This window comes from Monodelphis domestica, chromosome 8 (assembly GCF_027887165.1).
Source record: "Monodelphis domestica isolate mMonDom1 chromosome 8, mMonDom1.pri, whole genome shotgun sequence".
Taxonomy (NCBI): Eukaryota; Metazoa; Chordata; class Mammalia; order Didelphimorphia; family Didelphidae; genus Monodelphis; species Monodelphis domestica.
The window spans coordinates 119,290,110-119,315,669 of NC_077234.1; positions in this window are offsets into that span (position 1 = coordinate 119,290,110).

Consider the following 25,560-nt stretch of genomic DNA (forward strand, 5'->3'; position numbering starts at 1 on the left):
ATACAGTTACTTGGAGGGAGTGTGACACCTTTTTTTATTTTTTAAATTTTATTTAATTTTACTTTTTTGGTTACAATACTCACTTTATTTCCCTCCCTCCCCTTCACCCACCCTACCTGCAGCTGATGCACAATTTCATTGTGTATTACTTGTGTCCTTGATCAGAACCTATTTCCATGTTGTTGATGTTTGCACTAGGATGTTCATTTAGAGTCTACATTCCCAACCATATCCCTTTTATCCATGTATTCAAGCAGTTGTTTTTCTTAGGTGTTTTTACTCCCACAGTGTTTCCTCTGAATGTGGATAGTGGTTTTTCTTGTAGATTTCTCCAACTTGTTCAGGATCACTGGCATTGCCACTAATGGAGAAATCTATTACATTCGGTTGTACCACAGTGTATCAGTCTCTGTGTACAATGTTTTCCCGGTTCTGCTCCTCTCACTCTGCATCAATTCCTGGAGGTTGTTCCAGTCCCCATGGAATTCCTCCACTTTATTATTCTTTAGAGCACAATAGTATCCCATCACTAACAGATACCAAAATTTGTTCAGCCATTCCCCAATTGAAGGGCATCCCCTCATTTTCCAATTTTTTTGCCACCACAAAGAGCACAGCAATGAATGTTTTTGTACATGCCTTTTTCCTTATGATCTCTTGGGGGTACAAACTCAGCAGTGCTATGCCTGGATCAAAAGGCAGACATCTTTTAGCACCCTTTGGGCATAGTTCCAAATTGCCCCCCAAAATGGTTGTATCAATTCACAACTCCACCAGCAATGAATTAATGTCCCAACTTTGCCACATCCCCTCCAGCATTCATTATTTCCTTTGCTGTCATGTTAGCCAATCAGCTAGGGGTGAGGTGAAACCTCAGAGTTGTTTTGATTTGCATTTCTCTGATTATTAGAGATTTAGAACACCTCTTCATGTGCTTATTAATAGTTTTGATTTCTTTAACTAAAAATTGCCTATTCATGTCCCTTGCCCATTTATCATTTGGAGAATGGCTGGATTTTTGTACAATTGGTATAGCTCTTTATAAATTTCAGTAATTAGACCTTTGTCAGAGGTTTTTCTAATGAAGATTGTTTCCCAATTTTTTTGATTCCCTTCTAATTTTGGATGCATTAGTTGTGTTTGTACAAAAACTTTTTAATTTGATGTAATCAAAATTATTGCTTTTATATTTTGTAATTTTTTCTATCTATTGCTTGGCTTTAAAGTCTTTCCTTCCCCAAAGATCTGACAAGTATAGTATTCTGTGTTCTCTTCATATGCTTATAGTTTCCTTCTTTGTATTCAGGACATTCACCCATTCTCAATTTATCTTCGTGTAGGGTGGGAGATGTTGATCCAAACCTAATTTCTCCCATACTGTCTTCCAATTTCCCCAGAAACGTTTAGCAAGTAGTGGGTTTTGGTCCCTACAACTGGGATCTTTGGGTTTATCATAGACTGTCTTGCTGAGGTCATTTACCCCTAGTCTAATACACTGATCCTCCTTTCTGTCTCTTAGCCAGTACCAAATTATTTTGATGACCACTGCTTTATATTATAGTTTGAGATTTGAGACTGCAAGTCCTCCTTCCTTTGCATTTTTTTCATGACTTCCCTGGATATCCATGATGTTTAGTTCTTCCAAATTAACATTGTTATGTTTTTTTCTAACTCAGTAAAAAAAAATAGTAGTTCAATGGGTATGGCCCTAAATAAGTAAATTAATTTGGGTAGGATTGCCATTTTTATTATGTTAGCTCATCCTTCCCATGATCAATCAATGTTTCTCCAATTGTTTAGATATAGTCATAAATGTGTGGAGAGTGTTTTGTAGTTGTGTCCATAAAGTTCCTGTGTTTGTCTGGGCAGATAGATTCCTAAATATTTTATATTATCTAGGGTTATTTTAAATGTAATTTCTTTTTTCTAATTCTTCCTGCTGAGATGTGTTGAATATATATAGTAAAGCTTATAATGTATGTGATTTTATTTTGTATCCTGCAACTTTGCTAAATTTGTTGATTATTTCGACTAGATTTTTGGTTGATTCTCTAGAATCCATTAAGTAGACCATCATATCATCTGCTGAAAAGAGTAATAGCTTGGTCTTCTCATTGCCAATTTTCATACCTTCAATTTCCTTTTCTTCTCTAATTGCTACTTCTAGTGTTTCAAGTACAATGTTAAATAATAGAGGTGATAATGGGCATCCTTGTTTCACTCCTGATCTTATTGGGAAGTCTTGTAGTTTATCCCCATATCATATGATGTTTGCTGATGGTTTTAGATGTATATGGTTTATTACTTTTAGGAAATGCACTTCTATTCTTATGCTTTCTGGTGTTTTCAATAGGAATGAGTGTTGTATTTTGTCAAAGGCTTTTTATGCATCTATTTTGATAATCATGTGATTTTTGTTGGTTTACTTCTTAATATTTTCAATTATATGGGTGGTTTTCCTAATATTGAACCATCCTTGCATTCTTGGTATGAATACAACCTGGTCATAGTGAATAACCCTCATGATCACTTACTGGAATCTTTTTGCTAGTATCCTATTTAAGATTTTTGCTTAAATTTTCATTAAGGAGATTGGTTTATAGTTTCTTTCTCTGTTTTTGACCTACCTGACTTTGGAAAAAGTACCTTATTTCTGTTGTGAAAGGAATTTTGTAGAACTCCTTCTTTGCTTATTCTGTCAAATTGTTTGTATATTATTGGGATTAGTTGTTCTTTGAATGTTTGATAGAATTCATTTATGAATCCATTTGGACCTGGGGCTTTTTTCTTAGGGAGTTCTTTGATGGCTTGTTCAATTTCTTTCTCTTATATGGGATTATTTAGGTAATCTATTTCTTCTTCTGTTAGTCTAGGCAATTTATATTTTTGTAAGTAATCATCCATTTCACCTAGATTGCCATATTTTTTGCCATATAATTGGGCATAATAGTTTTTAATGATTGCATTAATTTCCTCTGCATTATAGATAAGGTTTCCCTTTTCATCTTAGATTCTGTCAATTTGGTTTTCTTTTTTCCTTTTTTTAATTAGACTGACCAGTAATTTGTCTCTTTTATTTGTTTTTTCAAAGTACCAGCTTCTAGTCTTATTTATTAAATCAATAGTTCTTTGACTTTCAATTTTATTCATTTCTCCCTTGATTTTTAGGATCTCTAGTCTTCATCTGAGGATTTTTAATTTGTTCACTTTCTAGTTTTTTTTTAATTTGCATGCAGAATTAATTGACCTCTTCTCTCCCTAATTTGTTAATATATGAACTCAAGGATATAAATTTCTCCCTGAGTACTGCTTTGGCTGTATCCCATAGGTTTTGAAGAATGTCTCATCACTGTCATTTTCTTCAATGAAATTATTGTTTCTATGATTTGTTTTTTGACTAACTAGTTTTGGAGAATTGTATTATTTAATTTCCAAATAATTTTTGATTTATTTACCTCTCCATTTATCCTTGCTAATTGTTATTTTCATTGCATTGTTATCTGAGAAATTTTCAATTATTATTTCTGCACTTTTACTCTTGTTTTCAATTTTTTATGCCCTAACACATGGTCAATTTTTGTGAATGTACCATGTGATTCTGAAAAGAAGGTGTATTCCTTTTTGTCCCTAATTATTTTCCTCCGCATATCTACTAACTCTGATTTTTCTAATATTTTATTCACTTCTCTTACATCTTTCTTATTTTTTTTTGGTTTGATTTATCTAGTTTTGATAGAGGAAGTTTCAGGTATCCCACTAGTATAGTTTTTCTATCTATTTCCACCTTGGTCTCTACTTGGTTCTCCTTTGGAAATTTGGATGCTATGCCATTTGGTGCATACATGTTGAGTACTGATACTTCCTCATTGTCTATACTGCCTTTCATCAGGATGTAATTGCCTTCCCTCTCTTTTACCTATATTTATTTTTACTTTGGCTTTGTCAGATATCATGATTACAACTCCTGTCTTCTTTTTATCAGTTGATGTCCAATAGATTTGGTTCAATCCTCTTACTTTCACACAATGGATATCTACCTTCCTCATGTTTGTTTCTTTTAGACAGCATATGGTAGGGTTTTGGATTCTAATCCACATTGCTGTTCACTTGCATTTTATGGATGAGTTTATTCCATTCACATTCTTATGATTACCAGCTGTTTATTTTTCAGCATTTTGATTTCTACTCCTAGTCCTGCCTTGTCTTCTTTAGGTTTTGCCTTTTATACCAATGTTTGTTTTTAATAAGTCCCCCTAGTTCCTACCCTTATTTTACTTCCCTTTCTACCCCCCTCCATTCTTTCCCCCCCTTATTTTTTGCAGTCTTTTCCAAACTACCCTCCTCCTTCTCCCTCCCTTATACTGCTTCCCTCCCCATCAATCAATTTGTTACCCATCTACTCCCCTATAGGGCACGAATCTATTATCTGCTCCAATGTATTTTATTGTTCTTCCCTTTTTGGGTCAATTTCAATGCACATAAGAGTTGAGTACTTTCTGTCTCCCACCTCTTTACCCTTCCAGTGTATTGATATTCTCTCCCCTCCCTGCATGGGCTTCTGTGTGAAATATAAATTTACCCCCTTTTGTTTCTCTTTCCATTTTTTTTAGTATTAACCTCTTTTTATCTCTAGTTATATATATATATATACATATATATGTATATATATACACATGTATATGCATTTATGCATACATATATCTATATACCTATTTATGTCTTGTTATTTCATCCTATACAGTTTGGCACTGTTCCCTCTAATTGTAATTTTTCTAGATTCCCAGGTTATAATAACATTTTTTAAGATTTACCAATGACCTCTTTTCTTATAGGGATACATATCATTTTACCATATTGAGTCTCTTAAAAAAAGCTTTTTTTGTTTTTGTTTTTTTCTTCTTTCCCTCTTTATTAGTTACTTTTTGATGGTTTTCTTCAGTTCTGTGCTTGGACATCAAATATTCTATTCAGGTCTGGTATTTTCTTTACAAATTCTTGGAATTCTTCTATTTTGTTGAACAACCATACTTTCCCCTGTAAGAATATAATCAGTTTTTCTGGGTAGTTAATTCTTGGTTGTAGACCTAGCTCCCTTCTTTTCTGGAATATATTCCATGCCTTTCGGTCCTTCAGTGTAGATGCAGCCAGATCCTGTGTTACCCTCACTGTGGTTCCATGGTTTCTGAATGATTTTTTTCTTGGCAGCTTGTAATATTTTTTCTTTGGTCTGATAATTCCTGAATTTGGCCATACCATTCCTGGGTGTTGTCAGTTGGGGATTAAGTAAAGGTGGTGATCTGTGGATTCTTACAATATCCACTTTTCACTCTTGCTCTAGAATATTGGGGCAGTTTTCTTTAATACTTTCCTTAGTTTTATGTCCAGGCTTTTTTATTTGTCATGGTCTTCTGGTAGACCAATGATTCTTAAATTGTCTCTCCTCGAATGATTTTCTAAATTTTCTGTTTTGTGAATGACACCTCTTTTTCATTTCATGTAGTTATACCTATTCATTCTCCCTTTCCCAGCCTTCAAAGTCCCTTATCTTTCCTTCAACTAGAAATCATATTACCTAATTATGTCTCCTTGTTAGTTTTTTTTTTAGTTAATTTGTCGTATTTGTTTATTTTTGATGAACTAAACTCTGGCGCATCCTGCATTTAGGTTCCAGTCCTTAGCTGAAGAGGATTGGTCCCAGTTTGTTGAGTAATTTGCATATACTGCTTAATAAATTGATATGGTCATTAACTAGAGCCTTTCTTTCCTCAGTTATTTTATCTTTCATCTGTCACAAAGGAGAAAAAATGTGTATGTAGAAATCCTCTAGAATGAGAGAGGAAGTTGGGGAGGTAAGGAACTCATTGAGGAAAGAAGAAGAGTCACTTTCATGTTTTTAGAAAACAGCTATCAGGATTTTGATTGGATAGTATATATGAGTAGCAAGAACCTGTGCCATCAGGTAAAGCTAGGATTTCATAAACCCTGGAAGAGAAAAAGAGTGGGATAGGAATAGATTTAAGATGAATGAAATAGGAATTCCAGAGATTACAGCGGAAGATCTATATGGAGTAAGTTATAGTCTTTTCTTACAACTACTTGTATGATATTATTTAGCAAGATGTATCATCTACCCTCCCTTTCTTCACAAAGTCTCCTTCAGATCAGGAATAAGACTGAGATAAATCTTTTCAGTGTAGCTGAATTTGGTAGGTAAAAATACCAAATATTCTTTTGATCAAAGGGTAGGATCTTAGCCTTTCCTTTATTTCCCAGCCAGCAAGCCAGCCCCAATTTTTAATGATAGCTCTTCCTCAAATAGCCCCTTTGTAGGCTTCTTTTATGCTCATTCTATCCTAAATAAAATTAAGAGTTTGAAACTCAGTTAAAATTTTGCACAATGAAGGAAAACATTCCCTTTTTGACTATATGCAAATATAAATGTCTCATCTTTAACTTAAATCTGCTAACTCTCCAAGGAGAAGGATGTTATATTTCCTCATCATTCCCCTAGAATCAGAGGTAGTCATTATATTGGCATAGTTCTCATAATTTTCAAAGTAGTCTGTCTTTATAGTGTTATTGTAGATATTGTTCTTCTTGTAATTAAAAAAACAGAGAACATTCTGAGGCAAATGTCCATTGGTTTATCTCCTTTTCTTGGACAAAACTGAATTTCATTCCTGTGAAATACATTCAATTTTATAGAGGAATGGCCACTTTGAAAGCTGAAAGTATGTAAAATAATATACAAGAAACTTTTGGTATTCTAGATTCAGAAATATAATTATATAGCAAAGGGTATATATTGTAAAAGTTAAGATTAAATCTCAATAATAAAAGTATTATATTTTAAGAGATTTATTAATGATCATTAGAAATCAAGGAATAAAGAAGATACAAAATAAAGACCACGTGCCCATGGCAGATAAGCCAGTTCAAATACCTGCCTTACCACCACCAAGCTTGGGACAGGAAGTAAAGAGGTGGGACCTTCCATGCCCCCATCTAATATCCCCTATCTACAGGAAGTACATAGTGACAGGAAGTCAGTGGGCTCCTGGGAAATGCAGTTCTTTTTTTAGGGTAACAGATTTTCAATTATACATTTCCCCCTGAGATCTGTGGAAGACTTGTCTATCCAATGGCTCTTGTAAAACAACCAACTTTGAAATTACAATAATTTGGGGATAAAAGGAAAAGAAAACAAAATTAATGATTGTTACACACATTGACAAAAAGTCAGTTAGGGGACAGTTCCCTTCAGCATAAGAATATAAATACAAAACAAATGCATTCAACTACACACAGTTCAAATCACCAAATCCTAAAATTCACTCAGGATCTTCTGGTGCAGTATGTGGTTTGTGCAGGCATCTTAATGGTACCTTCTCCAAACAGTTCACTTTCTGGATTTGGAGAGGTAGCAAGTTTCTTATCCTAAAATTACACTCAAAAATAATTTAACTTTGCAATTTAGAATAATAATAATAATATTAATACATCTACCACCACCCCTGAAAAGGGTTTTGAAAAACACAGGTATCACTTAGGAATGCATGACTGATTCATGAGGTATATGAATCAATTGGCAAGAGAAATTTAAAAGAAACATAAAAAAATCCAAATAATAGATAAAATAATCTGTGGCTGAAATATAGACTATCAGAGTGTTATGTGTAAAAATTCTAAGTAAATGAAAATAAAACTAAAACAGGTCTTTGAATGAGGGCCCAATTAAAGTAATTTCTATCCCACAAGTCTGTAGGACAAATGCAGTAATATTTTACTTCCTCATTTGTAGCCAAGGCTACAGAAAGTTGCCATAATATAAGAGAAAAAAAGAATAGATTTCTTGTGTGATAGGAAAATGTCATTCCTTGGTCTGATTTTACCTTCACTTTCAGGGATAGGAGGAGCCAGAATGATAGCCAAACTTCAGTACAAATCTGTGAATATTTCACAAAGAGTGGGGTACAATGTGTCCTACATCTTAACATATGTTAAGCACTGCAACCTCAAGTCTCAAACTAGGTTCAAGTCCTTTTGTATTGGTTTAGAAGTTTATCAGTACTACCTGGATCTGTTTAGTCCTTTGTGACCTTGTGCTCGATTAACACTATACAGTTTAGCTTTGTGCTTCTTTGTCACTGTGCAATGGATCTTTTTGTATTCCCTTCTCCTGGAATCAGACAAAATCATTAAGCAAAATCCCATAATTATTTTTTAAACAATCAATGGCATAATTTTTTATATTTTAAGTCTTTTGGGGTATACATTAACATTAGAGCAAATGTATTTTAAACTTATAATACTACAAAATCAAATAAGTGAAATAAAAATCTTCTCAATACTGGTGACATGTGTTTCAAATACAAAAAGAGACAAAAAAGTAAAACTGAAATAGTATATTGCTCATGCAAGCAAAAAAAATAATAAGTTTTAAAATTCAAAAATATATAGCTTATAATCCTTGACACACTGTAAGCAAAATAAGGTTAGAATACAAAGGTTTCTCAACCAAAAATGAGATCCATTTCCTTTTTACTTAACCACTGTGAGTATAGACAATTTTCAGAATAAAACAGTAATACAGTAGATAATGAACACTCCCCTAAATTTATAATAGCCCAGTTAATTACAATAGCAATCAACTCCACTATCATATTTCATATAAGTTGCTGTATGACAAAACAATAACAACAACAACAACAAAAACAACCTAGGAACTGATGGATATTTGTCACAAGTTTTACAGACATAGCAATTCTTTCAACCTTGGCAAATACATTTTTAAACAAAGTAAAACTTATTTAGGTCTAGAACATCACCATGAAGCCTAGATTGTTCTGGTGGAAGTAAATTAACTTGAATAGGTTTTTTCAGGAGCTCTTTTTTTGGCTTCCTGATTCAGAGAATCACCTTGGGAGGAACATTGCTTTGTTTCTCTATCTTTAATACAGCATTCTTTAAAATATAAATATTAAAAAAACTCATCATTTAAGAAACCACTAGTTAATTAAAATTATTTCTGATGAACCCTTAGAATTTCCATTTAAATTCTTAGCTCATTAAATTCTCCAAAGGTTGCACACAATTTAACCAGTTTTGTTGAAATCCATCCATCATCATCTATGTGACAATTTACAAAGCCAAAATGGGGGGGGAGGCTATTTTTATATGGGCTTATTCAATAATATTTCTTCAGTATAGTTATAGGGGAAATGTAGCAGAATATAACAGTAGTTAAAACACAGTAGATTAAACCAATTCAGTGTAATAGAATAGTATTGAATACATTAAGATATGAACTTGGCCAAGATTGTAATAAAGGATATGCTCTTGTATCCTGTATAAATTTGGTTCTTTCCCTCTTTGTCAAGACCTCTTTCATTAATAGGGCAAAATAACTGAATTCAGGATTGTATAAGTCAATTGCCCTACACATTTCTTTAATTACTTTATTTGGTTCATCATTGAAATTTGGGGTCCTCATTTTGATGGATTCAAGTTCCTTTGGGGAAAATCTCTTATGCATTTTAACCTTATATACCTCATTTTGCTTAACCACTGGCATATCTCTTAGTGGACATAAATTTACTATTCCTGCTGCTTCTTCCTGCCCCTCTATTGTTTAATTTGTTGTCATGTACATAGCCTTGGTTGATATTCATGCTGTTTATAAATTGCTCCAGTGTATCCATTTGATATTTTATTTGTATAACCATCAGTTTTAAGTCAGAATTCCTTCTAAACCAGGTTACTAGATCTTTAAGATACTTTAAACAAAGGCACACAGAGGCATGAGACTTGTATAAAATACACCCACAGATCACAGCAAGGGGTACATATGCCATAATGTCACACAGTTTTAGATCCATCAGTGGCTTCATACAATCCATGTCAAAAACATAATGGAAGTAGGTAGGGAAGGACACAAACACAAAATAGAGAATATACATAATATAGTGAAAAAACATCATTATCATATTATTAAACATGTCTGCTGACATGTCAGGTTCCACTGTTAAATTATTATACAGAACAATATTATCACACTGTAATTTATACATTCAACAAAGAAACAAACAAGAAATAACTTTCAAATTTTAAAAAGGTTTTTTTTTTCCAAGATAGCTGCTTCTAAGATGGCTGCGGGGCATCTATGGGCAGCCTCACTAACCCCCTTGAGCAAGACAAGTCCTTAGAAGTCTATGTGGCTTACCCCCTAAGATCCTAGCCACCTAAATATAGAGTAGAATGTTGGCATAAAACTGCTCTCTTTATACTTGAAAAATACTTATACAATAAACAGACAAATAAAATTAGCCTCTTCAACCTAGCTTTGAACTCATTAACCTAGCTGGCTCTGCTAAAACTGTTACGATGGGATTTTGGGTGAAGAAAGAACAATAGGAAAAATATAAATAAATTCAAATATATTGGTTGGGAAGGGTAGGAAGGAACAAGGTTTTAGGAGTAAACTGTACTTATCTTAAAAGCTAATATCTATAAGCTATCTAAACTATCTTAATAAGCTAAGTATTAATTTCCCAATACCTAAGTCTCACACCAGGAGTTCAATCAAATGGGCCAGGATCTTCAGTTGGTTGATATCCAAGCAGGTCCAGACATCTTCTTACTGATGCTGATTGCAGCCAGATACAAAACCCTCTTTCCTCTGTTGATCTCAGGAGATCTCTTCCAGGTCTTACACTCAGGTCCTTCCAGGAGAGAAGACAGTTTGGCATAGAGTCTTTCTTTAGATCACTAGTCTCAGGCTCCCATGTGACCCTTAGTCACATGCTCCTGTCAATCACTCTGAGGTTTGCACCTCACAGTATTTGCAAACCTTTCATCCTTTATAACAAACCCCAGTCATTCTCTTAAGTGCTTTGACAATTGTTGCAAGAACTGGAACAGAAACTACATTCTGGAGATTTTAGTATTTTCATTTCTTAAATTATCCTGATTGGAAATATTTCTATGTGACTTATTATTTTAGGCAGTCTTGAGCTATATTTTGTTCTATTCTAGACAATGGACAATTTTTTGACAATTGCACTATGTTTCTTACCCTCATCTTGCTTCCTTTGAATCCTTCATAATGGAGCCATGATGAAATAAATTCTTCCACTGTTACTGGAAAGCATGTATCAATATATTTCTTTATGGATCCATTCAACTGCTCATTAACTCTCTTACTAAAAATGGCTTTGCTATATTTGTTGTCTCTCCTTAAGGATGTCAACTCTTTGAAGGCAATGAGTGCTTTAAAAAATGTGAATATCTAGTATTTGGTACATAGTAAGGACTTTACAGATGCTTGTACATTCATTCATGTTTTTAATTCTGACTCCTCTCCTTTTGAAAAAAAACAGTTCTGTCAAATTCCTTCTCCAAGATTCTGGTAATTATTTTTAACATCAACAATTTAAATATTAAAAATCTATATCTTTTCAGGATTTGACAAAAGATGTTAGATACATTTTCAGTTATAGTCAAAACATTTATTTTTCTACTCTTGTTAATATGAAAAACAGTCAAATATCATATAGTATTTTTAATCATAATGTAAAGCTTATGTTATAAAATGTACAAGAGTCTTACTAAGGAATAGGTAGTATTGGGAATCCAGGTAGCAAATTAGATTGATGTGTTCTCCTTGATATACTGGCATTTTCATTTCTGAGGCCTACTAAGTCCAAAACAAAGCCATTTTTTATACTTGTTCAAAATCCCAAGAGAATGATGTCAGGAAGTCTCAGCTTTGTTTCTTATATACAAGAGGACACATCAAAAATCTGTCCTGGGCTGATAGTAATTTATCATTTTCAGTTCAATAAGCCACACGATTATGAGTATGAAACAAACAACAACAAAAAGAGGTATTGCTAAACCACATTCTTTCCCCATCAGATGAATTTCTATATGTTATTGGAAAAACTGCAGAAAATATTATTGAAATGAAATGAAAATGTATGAGAGAATATATGTGATGTTCTTTTAAAAACTTAATGAGGCAGGTAAAGATGATTAAATAGTATTTATTATTTTTCTTATTGCTAATATTATTGTTGCTATTTTGTGCTTATAATTTCATTCAGCTCCTAGTGAGGAACTTCTTTACCAGTGCATATTTGCAACATTTATTTTCAACTTGTAGTCTGACTTGCTAGAGAACACTATAAGATAGACTGACTTACTTTGGTTCACTTAGTCAATATATGTCAGAAGCAAGAAATGAATTCAGACTTTCTAGCTTCCTATCCAGTATGCCACACTACTTCAGTTATTTTTTGACTTGTTTTTGACTTTATGACTTGCTATTATAAAAAAAAAATTATCATATTGTAGAAAGCATACTGCATTGTGAGCAGAGACAGTAGTAGGCTTTGGCTTTGTAGTAAATATTACATAACATTCAGCATGTTATTTAGGTTTCTTGGGTTTCCATATAGTTTCTTATCTATAAGAAAAAAGATAGACTTAATAATTCAAAAATATTTATTTTGTGAATTTAATACCAAGAATGAGAAAAGACCTAGGAAGTCATTGCTGTAAAGACATCCTAAGTGAGGAATACTTCTATCAACATACTATAGTTTCTTCTCTGCAACTTAGAATCTTAAAAGAATTATATTCAATTAGAGCACTCAAAAGTTAAGTGATGTGCCCAAGGTCACACAATTAGTGCAGGAGGTGGGTAGTATGCTGCTAAATGTTTAATAATTAGCTTTGTAGGAAAAAAAACTATCATGGTATTTAATTTAAATTTAATGTGCATTCTTAATATTTCCTCCATCCCTTTCTTACATTTGTATAATCAATCAATTAAAAACAAGTCAAGTCCTTATTAGCATGGACACATTTCTGAGACAGAAAACTCACATTTAAAATTTAGCAATTGACATGCTAAGCCTTTAGAGATAGGCTTCAGAATACCCCTAGAGGTAGACTTTTAAGTCAAATTATCCTGATTTCTAAACAGTCTTCTACAATACCACACTATTTAGAGCAGTGATGTCAAACCTTTTAGAGACTGAGTGCTCAAACTGCAAACATTGTGGAGAGAAGTGAAGCAGCTTCAGCCCATGTCTCTAGCTTTCTAGAAATGCACTCTGGCAAATCTGTGCTAGAGCTATTGTGGGTATGCCGACAGAGTGAGCTCTGAGTGCCCTCCTCTGCCATGCCTGCTATAGGTTTGCCAACACAGGTGTAGTACATTGGATATAAAAATACAGCTATCAATGAAGAAGCATATTTGATGACCTGTTTTTAAATCTTTGGTCTGGTCCCTAATATGTGGGTGACTTTTGGAAAGTTAATTTTCTCTCTTTGAATCTAAGGGCTTCAGGTTCAAGTGAGAGACCTTGGCTAGTGTTCCTGTACATATCTACTTTTCAAAGAGGACCTGAGTTCATGGGGTGATGTCTTTATTGTACCTGAATTAATAAATGAGGTAGGATTGCACAACGGGTAGAGATTGACTAAATTAACTCTAAGGTGCCTTCTACCTTAAAATCTGTGACCATAGGACCTTAAACCTAAGATCTTCACTATCTAGAGATCTGCAATATCTGTTTTAAAAATGGACTACACAAAGAAAGTCTTTGACCAGTATTTAATCAATTGATTTTCATTGAACTATGTAGTAAAGCTCAATGTTCTAGCTTTTACTCAACATATTTTGTACTGGAGCATAAAGAATATCGGATGTCTTAGAAAGTCAAATGTTCCTGATTTATTATTTTCAAATTATTATGCCTCTCCAATAAATGATTATATAAAGAAATAGATTCACTTGTCTAAAGTATTCAGCAATTCATCACATATTCTATAGTCACTTTAAAAATTCTAAGAATTTAGACACTTACAATACTATTTTCACCTTTTTGCCCATCTGGAAATTTCTCACTCTGCAGAAGGCTATTGGAACACTGAAGTGTCAACAGTCCCAGATGCAAGAACAATTATTAAATGGAAATTTCATACACATTCTTAGGTGCGAATCATAACAATGAGTACTATGTTACATATTCTGTCATATGGATGTTCCTTTCTGTGGTCACTTGTAAGCAAAATTCATTTAGAAATGGTAAAAATATTGCCTTTAAAATAGTAAACTGAAAGCCAGTACTATACCTTCATTTTAGATTCATTGACTAGAGGAAGAAATTTAAGCACCTCATGAAGACAAATTAGGAGGAAAGGATGCAACTTTTTAAGCAGAATAAGAAATCCCATTCCACCAAATTTGATATAATTGAAACTGGTTAAGCAACGTTTAAATAAAGAGCACATTACACTAGAAATTCATCAAAATTATGTATCTCATAAAACTTAATTCATTAATTAATACAATGGATCTTTATTTCAAACGAAGCATTACCATGTGCTATCTATACCAGTGGTTATTTTGACATACGGTACTTTTAGAAACTTTTAAGATTCCAGGTCTTTGAATGGTTGAGTATATGGAAAATAAAATATTATGTGAATATTCCACTTACCAAAAGCGATTTGTTTTAAAAATACTATTACAGAAGCCATTATGTTGTTATCATTGATTTGACTTGATGAGAAAAAAAATACTAGTTTTAATGTAAACTGTTTGAACAATAAAGTTTTCTTATTTCCCAAAATGAAAGATCATTACATTATTTTCAAAGAATATGTCATATTAGAGAGACAGAAATTTGAATGTAAGTGACCACTTTGTAGGTATAGAATACAACAAATGATGATGACTGTATAAAAAGTTATGCTGTTGTCCATTTATATGACCACTATTTATTATCTAATATATTTCCTTTTTTAAAAATTTATTTATTTATTGAGTCAGTTTAGAACATTATTCCTTGGTTACAAATCATATTATTTCCCTCCCCTCCCCCTACACTTCCCATATCTGAAGTGCAATTTTACTGCGTTTTACATGTGTCATTGATCAAAACCTATTTCTATGTTGTAGGTGTTTGCAATAGGATGTTCATTTACAGACAACATTCCCCGCCATGTCCCCTCAATCTATGTAATTGAGCACTTGTTTTTCTTCTGTGTTTCTACTCCCACAGTTTTTCCTCTGAGTGCGGATAGCATTCTTTCTCATAGATCCCTCCAAGTTGTTCAGGATCACTGCATTGCCACTAATGGAGAAGTCTATTACATTCGATTGTACCACAGTGTATCAGTTTCTGTGTACAGTGTTCTTCTGGTTCTGCTCCTTTCATTCTGTATCAATTCCTGGAGGTTATTCCAGTTCCCATGTAATTCCTCCACTTCATTATTCCTTTGAGCACAATAGTATTCCATTACCAACATAGACCACAATTCTTCAGCCATTCCCCAATTAAAGGGCTTCCCCTCATTTTCCAATTTTTCAACATCACAGAGGGCAGCTATGAATGTTCTTGTACAAGTCTTTTTCCTTATTATCTCTTTGGAGTACAAATCCAGCAATGCTATGGCTGGATCAAAGGGCAGAAAGTCTTTAATGCCCTTTGGGCATAGTTCCAAATTGCCCTCCAAAATTTTTGGATCAATTCACAACTCCACCAGCAATGCATTAATGTCCTGACTTTGCCACATCCCCTCCAACATTCATTACTTTCCATTGATGTCATGTTAGCCAGTCTGCTAGGTGTGAGGTGATACCTCAGAGTTGTTTTGATTTGCATCTCTCTGATTATAAGACATTTAGAACACTTTTTCATGTGCTTATTAATAGTTTTGATTTCTTGATCTGAAAATTGCCTATTCATGTCCCTTGCCCATTTATCAATTGGAGAATGGCTTGATTATTGGTACAATTGATTTAGCTCTATAAATTGGAGTAATTAGACCTCTGTCAGAGGTTTTTGTTATGAAGATCATTTCCTAATTGGTTTCATCCCTTCTAATTTTGGTTGCATTGGTTTTGTTTGTACAAACCCTTTTTAATTTAATGTAATCAAAATAATTGATTTTATATTTTGTGATTTTTTTCTAGCTCTTGCTTGGTTTTAAAGTCTTTCCTTTCCCGAAGATCTGACATGTATACTATTCTCTGTTAACCTAATTTGCTTATTTTAGTTTCCTTCTTTATATTCAAGTCATTCACCCATTATGAGTTTATCTTGGTGTAAGGTGTAAGATGGTGATCCAACCCTAATGTCTCCCATACTGTCTTCCAATTTTCCCAGCAGTTTTTATCAGTATTTTACACAGTATAATTCCTTATTAAGTCAATGATCTCCTTTCTTCCTGGGAAAATCATAAAATATATAATGATCAGCATTATTATATCACATCAGCATTTAAATATATTGAAGGGAGACTATTAGACATTCCTCTCAGGAATGTCACTCAGACATTTCACTCAGGAAAAAAAATAACTAATTGATATTTATTGGATTAGTGCCTGGAATTGTGATTTCAGAGGCATAAAGAACTTTTTAGGGAGGAAACTCTTCAAGTGAAGATCAGCATCTTCTCTACAACTTAGACTGTTAAAATGTTGCCTAGTCTATCAGGAGATTAAGTGAATTACCTAAGCCAGTGATGGCAAACCTTTTAGAGACCATGTGCTGTGGCTAGTCCCTCAGAAATAGCCTAGTGGCAGGTGTACTCTGCCCCACCCATTTCCAGAAGAAGGGGAGGAAGAAAGCACTGTGTGGCTGCTGGAGCGAGTGGTGGGTGAAGTGAGGAATATCCTCAGAGAGTGGAATGTAGAGATGGGGAGGGAAGAGGCCAGAGTGTTCTGCTCCACTCCAGCTCTGCTGCCTATGAGCTGCCCACCTTACCCTCTGTAAACTCCCATTTGGCTGCTGGGCAGAGGGGCTGGCAATGTAAAAAAATGTTGTCAAGGGATGGTAGTAAAGAGGAGAAGAACAGCTCCACTAGAGTCCCTCTTCCTTTTTAGTAAGGAATTCTGGGTGGGGTAAGGGCAGAGAGGCATGTGCCCACAGAGAGCACTCTGTGTGCCACCTTTGGTATGTTTACCATCACTAGTCTTGGGTAACACAATCAGTCAAATGTAGGACTTGAATCTAAGTATTCCTGACATTGAGGGTTGTCTCTATTCACTATGACACTGCACTTCATATCAATATTTCTATTCAATAGAAATTTGCAGTAGAAAAGCCCAAGGTTGGGAGCCAGAAGATATTCAGTTCATCCTTGTCTTTAGTATAAAAGTTATATAACCTGTAGAAGTCACTTATCATTCCTTGGTCTTAGATTTCTCAGCTGTAAAGTGAGTTGCCCTCTAATTCTCAAAATTTATGATGACTATATTAGTAACTTAAGGTGATTTGATAACTTGAGTAATTAATAACTTAAGCCTATCTTAAGGAATGTTTCTTAACAAATTCTTCTTTATATTGCTTGTGAAAATGACTACAAGAAAATTTTAGCCCTTAGATTGTTTCTGGCTCAGTTGATGGCCAGTATAAAGTACCTCATAGCTCAATACCTATGGGGGATATTAGACTCTACTTAAGGCCTGGAATTTTTCTTTGCTCATCCATTTGGAAATGTAGTGATATATTTATGATCTCACTCTAGTACTGTCTTTTAGCAGTGCAGATGACCACTCATCTACATATTTTTTTCTCAGTGATATGGTCTATGATTTTCTTTACACCATCACTAGACAATCTATTCAATCCATTGAAAACTTTTTAGAAGGTTTCCTCTCATTTGTTGTTGGAGGCAGGCTTAATATTTTGTGAATGCCACATGTGGCTAACTATCAATGACTTAATTATTATCAACAAGGCAAAGATCCAGGACAACAGAGACTCATGACAAAAAGAAAAAGAAAAGAAAGAAAAGAAAATGTCACCTTTTACCATCATAGAAAAGGCAGATATTGTGAATACAAATTGAAATAGACCATTTTACTTTTATTTCTTCCATTAATTTCAATGTTTACTTTCATAATATGATGAACATAGAAATACATATTATGTAATAATATATGTACAACCTATATCATATTACCTACCTTCTTGGGAAGGGAAGATGATTGGTAGGGAGAGAAAGAACAGGGATTGCAAAATATCAGAAAAACAATATTGAAAAATTATATTAAGTAGTATGGAAAAATTATTAAAATAAATACTAAGCATAAGAGTTTGTCTGCTGAGAGGATTCTTTAGACTCCCGTGTGGTCAGCCACAATGTTACAAGGGAATCACTTTAAAAGACTGATATATATTAATTTAAGGTCGCCCAGGAATCAGCTATGTAATTCCTAAATGAAAAACTCAAGTCAGCCGTCAGCCTTTTTTGGAGTTTAATTACAATAGGAGCAAGAAAGGAATTAGAGATATATCCAGAGAGAGAAAGGGGAGAGAAGGGAATAGGGCTTAAATACCCCTTCTGTTTAGGCTGGGCCAAAAGGCCCAAGCCCTTAGATAGCTGGGGCAAAGAAAAGAGATCAGTCCCTATTACTCAAGTGTCCAAAATGGAGAAACAGTCTCAGAGGCCCCCACCTTCAGCTTCCTTCCGAGCAACCTTCCTCAGAGCCCAGGAACCACACCGACCCAAAAACTCAACCCTCCTCTCGAGTCTCCAGACCCTCCTCTCTTTCCGGAAACCATCCAAGTTGCCTCCCCTCAGTCCTCACATCTACCAATCACTCTTCATCAATTTCCCTGTCAATGGAGGCTCTCGCTTAACCCAGGACCGCCCAGAGGTTTCTGGCTTTTGCACATGTCTGTTGAAGGTCATATTTTTCAAATGATTAAATCTTTACTCCTTTGTTACAGCCCTTTCTAAATCCTGTTAACTTGAGTATGGTAGAGATTGGAATAATTAAATTTTGATCTAGGCTGCAGCCCTTACTCAATCCTATTAGGACTGAATAGGGTGGAGATTTATTCCAAGTATCTCCATTGTATCAATTCTAAAATCAATCAAGACTCAAAGAAATTCCTGTTCTATGCTTAAGCATAGGTCAAAGTCCTTTCCATTGTTCAGCAAAGGGTTTCTGTCCTAAAGTAATCTTAAGAAGGGAAGAGAAGGAACCTCCCATGCCAATGGGGTTCCCATTCCAATAGACTATCAGTAAGAAATTTTCCAAGTATGAAATATCCCAATGGTGAAATTTCCAACATTTACAAGTCTAAGGAAATTTGAGGTTTACAACCTAATCTAAGGAACTTAAATTAAATTTTCCTGAGCTATAGGCTACAGAGTAATTTTTTTTTAATTTTAATATATCTAGTTTTGAATGATAGTAGCCAATCAGTCAGTTACTCTGTGGCAAGGAGTATTCTAGGGAGTGGGAACCTAAAATAAAAATTAAATATTTCCCTGAAAAGGGGAAGTGCTTGTAGTGTCTTCTTCATGTTAAAGCACTTTCTGAGAAGAGACTCCTTTTTATTGTAGTATCATTATCTAAAGTTTGTTCCTTAATCACCAAATAGAATGGTCCTTTCAAAATTCTGATCCTTTAGCCGCATTTAACACTGTTGATCACCTCAGACAAATCTCTCTTTTTCTCTTTTTTGCTCTCTTCCACACCCTTCCCTCCATTGCTTCCCTAATATTTCAAAGATAAAATATTAAATAATTTAGCATTTAAGCTCTTTATATTATGACCCTTTCTAACCTTTGCAATCTTTTTAGTTCTATTTTCTTTCAGGCAGTCTAGTCAAGCCATACTGACCTATTTATAATTCCTCACTTAGGACATTCATCTCTTCTCTCTATGCCTTCCCCCTGGATTTCTTGTATGCAGGGAATACTCTCTCTTGTCATCCATGGCCATGGAAATCTATCATTTTCTTTTGACTGAGCTCAAGTGTTGCCTTCTACAAGTAGTTTTTTCTGGTCCTCAAAGCTATAAGAACTTTGCTATCCAAGGGTACTGTTCATCTTTTTTGCATGTATCTTTTCTGTATTGTCTTCACCATTCTAACATAAGCTGCAAGAAAGGGAGGAGGTTGATAAACATTTATATGGTGCTTACTACTACTAGATCCCATTCTTAGCAATTTGTAAAATATCATCTTATTTGATTCTGACAGACATCCTAGGAAGGAGCAATTTTTATTCCCATTTTGAAGTTAAGGGCACTGACACAAAGAGAAGTTAAATGATTTACTCAGTCACATAGCTAGAAAATGCTTGAAGCTTTGAAATAAGATCCTTCTGATTCCATCACCATTACATGTGAGGGAAGAGAAATGTTTGTGTCTTTCCTTGGTTTTTACATTTCTTTTTCTTGCATAGTGCCTTGCACAGAGTAATGCAGTAATTACTTAACAAATGCTTAATGACTGATGTTTCTATTATTTGATAATGCAAATAATGCTAGATATATGAAAGAATAATGTTAAATAATTGAAATAACCATATTTCATTGTGATAAAATGTTTCCCTTTATTATACAATTATAAAACAATTGTCCCATGTAATTTATTTTTTTAAGTGGGTCAAGTACCAGTGAACTCTCAAAAAAAAATTTGAGATGAAATTTCTCCATGAACAGAAGATAGCAACATGTTTAAAAATAAAACTGGTAAATTTGGACTTTTTAGTATGCTATCATTTCTTAAAGGAGAGTCCTTTATGAGTAAAATAAATTGGTGTCAGGTTCCTTCTTTCCTTTCTCATTTTATTCATTCATTTATTCATAGAAATAAAAATAATGTCCTAAAAGTGGGAAATGCTGCTGTGAATAAAGCTTAGATCTACTTTAGCTCAGAATTCATTTACTGGAATGATTTTTCTGATTTTAATCTATTTGAAAAAATATTCTCACTGTAGACTTATTGTGAAGCATTACTAATTGAACTATGGGCCACTTTTGTATAATAACAAGATATAGACATTTGCAAGCTATCAGGATATTATTACATTCACTTTATTTCAAATAACTATAGCAAATTTTTTCCACTTTTAGGAACATACTGTGAATTTTTCAGACCTTGGAAAAATGATTTTTACACATTGAGATAATATTCTAATGGATCAAAAAATTCATTAGGACTGTCTCTAAGTTATGTCAAACTTATTAACTACCCTAAATATATATAAACCAGAGATAAGAAAGTTTAGGGAATAGAAGACTACCCAAGTTAGGAAGAAAAAAATTGGTTACAAGTTCCTACTATGACATATATGGGCTGTATAATCCTGAACAAGTTATTGAAATATGCAATGCTCCAAGAGTTCTCTTAGACTAAGTTACATAATAATTTTAACTTTTCATTGGTAAAGGGAATGTTCTACTTGAGTGTATACATCAACAGAGAAATCAAAGGTCTAATCCTAATCAAATTTTTAAAAATACAAAGATATACATGTGTCTATGTACACATATAAATTATATCCCATGAAGGCACCAGCTTTCCTAGATGAGTCACTACCTACCAAAGTTTAATCACTATCCTTAATCAGTAGCCATTTTAGGCCAGGTGACATACAATTAAAAGACCCTTTAAATATAAGCCCTGAATATTACCTGGGAAGCTGGGACTTAGCACACTTATGTGCATATTGAGTGCAGTAGTAATTAAATCTTTGTGAAACTATTTACACGAATTGTGGCCATCATCCCTTAAAGTTTTCTTGTTTGCATTATTTAGGTCCAGTCTCTCTGATTTTGGTGTCACTCAAACTCATCTTAAGACAGAATACAAAGTAAAGAGATTGATTCCATGTTACAAATCTCATTTTCTCATGAAATGTGTTGGAGTGTGTGTAGAAAGAAAATACAATAAATAGCATGTGGAAAACAAAAATTTTTATGAAACTTCTGTTGTTGTAAGCCTTGGAAGTTTCAAGTAAATTCTAGACAGAGCTAACACTTTCCTGAAAATCAGGAAATTCTCACTAAAAGCAAATTTTTTAATACTCATACAAATTTTTAGGAGTTATTTTGAAAATATTCACATCATTTGATATAATTGATATAATTTATCAGATTTATATAATCAATTAATTACAATTTCTAAAATCCATCAAGATAGGAGTCCCTTTAGGTGAAATGAGTATCATTCATAACACTGGGATGCCAATCTACAAATGGGATATCAAATGGAAGATAGAAAATTCAATAATACATCTTTTAATTCTCAAGATATATCTTTAGTGACTTCTCCTTTCTTACCTTTAACACAAAATTTAAAAAGGAATCATAAAGTTCTCTAAATGGTGTAAAGTCAATGCCATGTACAACCCACATCAATCAATAGCTTTATAATCGTATTTTAAATATAATTCTAAATAATTAATTCTATAAATCTGCTACCATAGTTAAGAGTATAATTAGCATATCAAATGGTACATTTTTTTGTTTTTTATTTATTTTTTTATTTTCAAATGGTACATATTGTGAGGTATGTGGCTATTAGACAATAAAATCAATAAGAAGTGTTAATTGTCAGCCTCAAGATGAGCAAAATGAGATGAAAATATGAAAAGCTAACAAAAGAAGCTAGAAGCCTAGAAACTTTAAGCATGTATATAAATTTATATGTATATAATATATATATATATATATATATATATAACCTTAAATACTATATAACTCAGGATCATAGAATATCCACTACAAAAAAGGCAGTACCATCCAACTATTTTGTTTAAGAAGGCAGGGGAATATTTGGTATGTTTTAGAAAAATTTCTTTAAAAATTGCTAAATAAAAAAGTTTTTTAAACCCAAAGGCATAAGTTTTAAAAGCATGGAAAAAATCAGACAGATGGAAAGATCCCTTTTTACTTCTTAAGTCTATTTCATCCATCAGTGAATAGTCTTAATTTCTTCTGAATCACTTTTCTTGGAGAGATGAGCAGAGATTTTCCTATGAGAAATTTATGAAATAAAAGAATGCAAACTGAAGAAGGAAAGAAACCCAGCATTAAAGCTGCTAACTCATCTACCTGTTATTTTCTAAGAATCTTTGGAATTTTTTGCTTTCTGTCTCTTTAATTCCAGAATATAAAAATTATATTTTGATTTGAGAGAAAAAATGATTTAGCATTTAATATAAGTGAACATATTTTTATAATTGGTACTTCCTTTGGATTTTGAGGGATATGCACATGTATCTTTTAATTTAAAATAGTTGTACTAGGGAAAAATAAGAGAAAACTTTTTGCTTTCAAAGTATGTTAACAGTAATTAGTGATAGTATATTTTAAAAATTAATTTGAATCATTGCCTAATAAGAAACAAATTATATTCACACAGCACTTTTGCTTTTTTCAAAGTACTTTTCAGGCTCAATAGAGAGAGAGTGGTTATAATGCACTTGTCACAGGAGGACTAGAATTCAAATATTACTTTTAAATACTGAACAGCTATATTGCCCAGGGCTAACCAATTAATTTTTGTAAACTTCATTTTTTCGTCTATAAATGAAGATAATAATAGTACCTACCTTCTAGGATTATTATGAATATCAAATATGATTACATAGGTAAAGTGACTTATAAATGTTAAAGGGTTTTAAAATCAGCTGTTATTTATAAAATTATATTACTTTAACTTCAAAACAACCCATTTACAAAATATTGGAAATTTAGAAACTAAGAAATTGAAAGTTTATGTGATACACTTAAGGCTATGTAACTGTTTAGCAGCAGAACTAGTAGTGTGACTCTCACTTCTAGGATCTTTCTCTCACAATAAGGAATTCCTAAAAAGTAAATACACAAAATTGGGGATGATTTATAAGGCAAAATAAAGAATACTGAACTATATGTAATTCCCAAGAGTTAGAAGCCAAATAGACAAAAACAATGAGTGATTAAAACATTTCATGAAACCATTGTTTCAGAAATAGGAGATAGGTTAGATTTCATCAAATCCTCCCAATTAAATTTATAAATGAGAAAATAAGGACTAGAAAATGAGATGTCTGAGTTTCATAAGTTAATACATTTTGGACTTCCGGTTAAGATGGCGGCTTAGAGAAAGCTAAAGCTCAGATCTCCGGAAAACCCTTCCCGACCGATCTCAAACTATAAGCTCCTAAGGCGCCGAAATTCAAAACGATCAACAGCTCAGACCCTGGGAACCCTCCTCCTGGACTTGGACCTGGTTCAAAAGGTACGGCTCCCCTCAAAAGCCAGAACCCGAGATCACTCGGACCTCAGGGGTAGGAGCACAGAGTCCAAGACTCCGGGAAGCCGCAGCCTGGCCCGGCTCAGAGAGCAGGGTCCTCGGAACAACAACCCTCAGGGCCTTCTACCCGAGTCCGGGTGAAAGTTACTGCCTGGGGCTTCCACTGCAGAGAGCTGGTCTAAACAACAGCAACCCTCAGGGCGGGCAAGACAGCCTCACGGGCTGGATCCTGCTATCCAAGTCTCAGTGAAAGTCCTTGCCTTCGGAGCTTGGGAAAGCTGCAGCCCATCCCCCCTGAAGGCCAACAAAACAGCCTCACGGCCAGGGATTCTGAAGGCAACTTCCGGAAAGCGAGCCGGGGGGAGAGTGTGGCCTCATGGTCCGACCCTTCCATTCCAGTTCCAGTGAGGCACATTCAGTTTAACCCAGGGAAAGCTCATAGAACCATCTGCCCAGGACTAAAGCCTCTGATCACCAGACAGAGATAAGAAAAGCTAATCCTCCACATTCAGAGATGACAAACTCCACAGAAGCACAGAAGCCCCAAAATACCAAGAAAAATAAGAAGAAACGGGCGACTTTGGACACATTCTATGGAGCCAAAATACAAAATACAGAGCAGATAGAAGAAGATATACAAGAAAATTCTCCAAAATCTTCCAAAGGAAATAGAAACTCTCCACAAACCCATGAAGAATTTGAATCAGAAATGACCAAAAAGATGGAAGCCCTCTGGGAGGAAAAGTGGGAAATGATGCAAAAGAAATTCATGCATCTACAAAACCAGTTTGACCAAACTGTAAAAGAAAACCAGGCTTTAAAGCAAGAACTAATAAAGCAAAGCCAAAACACCAAGAAATTAGAAGAGAACATAAAATATCTAACCGACAAGGTGATAGATCTGGAAAATAGAGGGAGAAGAGAAAATTTAAGAATAATTGGACTCCCAGAAAAGCCAGAAATAAACACCAAACTGGACATGGTGATACAAGATATAATCAAAGAAAATTGCCCAGAGATTCTAGAACAAGGGGGCAATACAGCCACTGACAGAGCTCACAGAACACCTTCTACACTAAACCCCCAAAAGACAACTCCCAGGAATGTAATTGCCAAATTCCAAAGCTATCAAACAAAAGAAAAAATCCTACAGGAAGCCAGAAAAAGACAATTTAGATATAAAGGAATGCCAATCAGGGTCACACAAGACCTTGCAAGTTCTACTCTGAATGATCTTAAGGCATGGAACATGATCTTCAGAAAGGCAAGAGAGCTGGGTCTCCAACCAAGAATCAGCTACCCAGCGAAATTGACTATATACTTCCAAGGGAAAGTATGGGCATTCAACAAAATAGAAGACTTCCAACTCTTTGCAAAGAAAAGACCAGAGCTCTGTGGAAAGTTTGATACCGAAAATCAAAGAGCAAGGAATACCTGAAAAGGTAAATATTAAGGAAAGGGGAAAAATGTTATCTTCTTCTTTTACTCAAACTCTCTT